Source organism: Gekko japonicus, unplaced genomic scaffold (genome assembly GCF_001447785.1).
Source record: "Gekko japonicus isolate JY-2015 unplaced genomic scaffold, Gekko_japonicus_V1.1 scaffold1133, whole genome shotgun sequence".
Classification (NCBI taxonomy): Eukaryota; Metazoa; Chordata; class Lepidosauria; order Squamata; family Gekkonidae; genus Gekko; species Gekko japonicus.
The window spans coordinates 574,352-577,763 of NW_015162514.1; positions in this window are offsets into that span (position 1 = coordinate 574,352).

The window sequence follows — 3,412 nt, forward strand, 5'->3', positions numbered from 1 at the left end:
CGCTGTTGTGGGATGGGGGGCTGGGGGGGGGGGCTCTGCAACTTACCTGGCTGCTTCTTGCTCTGACTAAGGGCTGCTGGGAGCAGGGGGTGGGGCTTGTTGCATGTGCCCGCCCCCTGGGCTCTTTATTGCCAGAGCGCTGCTCCTGTGCGCTCCTGCAGGAAATGACCCCTGCAATATCAACAGATCAGTACAATAGCGATATGGCAATGTTCAACGGGTCGACATCACACACAATATAGTAACACCATAGTACATAGTAACACGTAACATCATAACACAACGAAGATTCTGGATTAATACTTCATGTCGTTCAGTCACTTCCTCAGGAGTAGACTACAAAAATATAAAAGCAATATATAATTGCTGAAATATTACATGCCAAACGGGACATAAATAAAATGAATTACAATTACCAATTGTTGTGTCTTTATGGTTCTTTTGTAGTAGTACTTCAAGACTGTAATCAGCTATAAGAAAGAATCTCATATGTATAATTAAACTCTATGCAACACACATAAACTGTAACACATAGATCTATAACTCACCGCTATAACTCCAAAAATAATTAACAAAACTGTAATCTTCTTAGTCGGGCACCAGTCAAAAAGGTTAAGTCATAGTTTATGTAGTCAGTTCAATTGCTGGAATGCCTCTGTGCATTAAATTCCTCTCAGTCAGTTAAATACAAAATGCCAAGTCAGATAATGTCCTCAAAACCAACCGTAACAGCTAAAGGTACAGTGACCATGCTACCAGATTACAAAAAACGTGAAAAATCTACAGCGTGATTGAGACCATGGGGATAGTGAGATTTTAAACGATGGATCCAGAATGCTTCACGTCTATATAATGTCTTCTGTACATCAGTTCTATGGGGCCACGGTGGCTCCGAGGTTAAGATGCATCCGCCCGCTCAAGAATGTCTCCTGAAACCAATAAATGGCTTTTCTGCAAAACCGGGAATGTCACGGACTATATGCCAGTGCCTTAAAATAATTTTTTGGTTCTGTTCAGCAAGCGGAGTATATTCAAAACCACGGGAAAAAAATGTTGTCAGAAGGAGATCTGCAGAAGGTGGAGGCGTTTTGAATAACACGGGTAGGATATCCTCATGCTAGAAACTGACTGTTAAGTTTGTTGTTTATGTCCAGTTCGGCATGTAATATTTCGGCAATTCTATATTGCTTTTATGTTTTTGTAGCATACTCCTGAGGAAGTGGCTAACCGAATCAAAGTATTAATCTGGAAACTCCATTGTGTTGTGATGTTCTGAAGTCTGAGAGAGAGACAGTATGGTGTGTGATACAAGAGTTAAGTTTTGTGTATGAAGAAAAGTTGAAAGTATAAGGAAACAAGAAAGTAAAGTTGAAGAGAAAAATAAAAAGTCTGAGTGACAGACAGGAATGAAATAGGAAACCTATATGACCCTGAGTAATGAGTTACAAAGTTACTTGAAAAATCCCTGTCAGTAAGAGAGCATATTATGTGTGATACACCAAAAGCAATGGTTCATTGATTACATATTATTAGATATCTTGTTCTACCGTTATTTATGGATTATTTCAATAAATCTTTTATTTAATTCTGCCAGCTCTGAAAGACATACTTCCTCATGAAACACATAGACCCTCATGAAAGCATAAAACCTTGACCTACCTACCCAGTGATAGAAATATTATATTATAAAGGTTTGGAAAGCCTTAAAATTTCCTGGTGGCAGCCGGATATACACCGTAAAGCAAAACATAAAGAACATTTTAAAGTAAAACCAGACCTCCCCAGATAAGGGGTCATCACACGTGCTTTATTTATTTATTATTTATTAAATTTATACCCCGCCCTACCCAGCCACAGCCAGCTCAGGGCGGCTTACAGAAAGAATAAAAATAAGAAGAAATCAATTGGAGCTGCGGTGGCTCAAGTGGTTAAGACGCTGAACTGCAGGCTGTGGAAGGTTGGTAGTTCAGCGGTTCGAGACCCAAGTGCTGCATGACGGAGTGAGCTCCCGTCTCTAGTTCCAGCTCCTGCCAACCTAGCAGTTCGCAAGCAAGAAATTGCAAGTAGATAAACAGGTACCACTTCGGTGGAAAGGTAACAGCGTTCCGTGCGCCTTGGTGTTTAGTCATGCCGGCCACATGACCACGGAAACGTCTTCGGACAGCGCTGGCTCTTCGGCTTGGAAACAGAGATGAGCACCGCAACCATAGAGTCGGATTCGACTGGCTTTCGAGCAAGGGAAACCTTTATCTTTAAAACCGTAAAACAATTTCAACGTTAAAAAGGTGCTAACAAGTTGACAGTTTACGTTTCAGTTAAATCTAAGATGGCGGTCAGTCTTCATTATCCCATTCTAGTGATCGACCCAGATCTAACAATGTGCGGCTAGCACAGGCTGTTTAGGGAGCATGGTTCTCCCTCGGGGTGGCTCCTAACTGAAAGCCTGGAGGAAGAGCTCCGTCTTGCAGGCCCTGTGGAACTGCATAACGTCCCACAGGGCCCTGATCTCCTCTGGGAGCTCATTCCACCAGAGAGGAGCCACCACCAAGAAAGCCCTAGCCCTGGTACTAACTAGCCTGGCATCCTTTGGTCAGGGAAGGGTCAGTCGATGTTGGGACCCTGATCACAGCGCTCTCTGGGGAACATGTGGTGAAAGGCGGTCCCTCAGGTATGTAGGTCCCTGACCATGTAGGGCTTTAAAGGTAAGAACCAGCACCTTGAAGCGAATTCAGTACGCTATCGGTAGCCAGTGCAATGCCTTCAGCACAGGCTGAATGTGCTCCCGCATTGGGAGGCCCATTAGAAGCCTGGCTGCAGTATTTTGCACTAGTTGTAGCTTCCGGATTTGCGACAAGGGCAGCCCCATGTAGAGAGCATTAAAGTAGTCCAATCTTGAGGTGACCATTGGTATTTTGTTATGTTGTTACTATGTACTATGGCAGTGATGGCAAACCTTTTAGAGACTGAGTGCCCAAACTGCGACCCAAAACCCACTTATTTATCGCAAAGTGCCAACACGGCCATTTAACCTGAATACTGTGGTTTTACTTTAGAAAAAACAAACTCATACATTAATTTAAGATGATCCAAACAAAGTAAGGAAAGCAATCCCAAATGCTTTCATTTACTTAAAATTATTTGGCAGATTATTTGACACTTTAATGATGGTCTGGGCCTGGCTGGGGCGATGGCACACGTGCCACAGAGAGGGCTCTGAGTGCCACCCTCTGGCACCCGTGCCATAGGTTCGCCACCACTGTACTATGGCATTACTATATTGTGTGTTATGATGTCAACCTGTTGAATATTAGCATATTGCTATTGTACCGATTTATTGGTATTGTATATGATTTTCTATCTTTTGAGATAAATGAACAGGGTAGAGCTGGCTATGTTTTATGACCAGGTACGA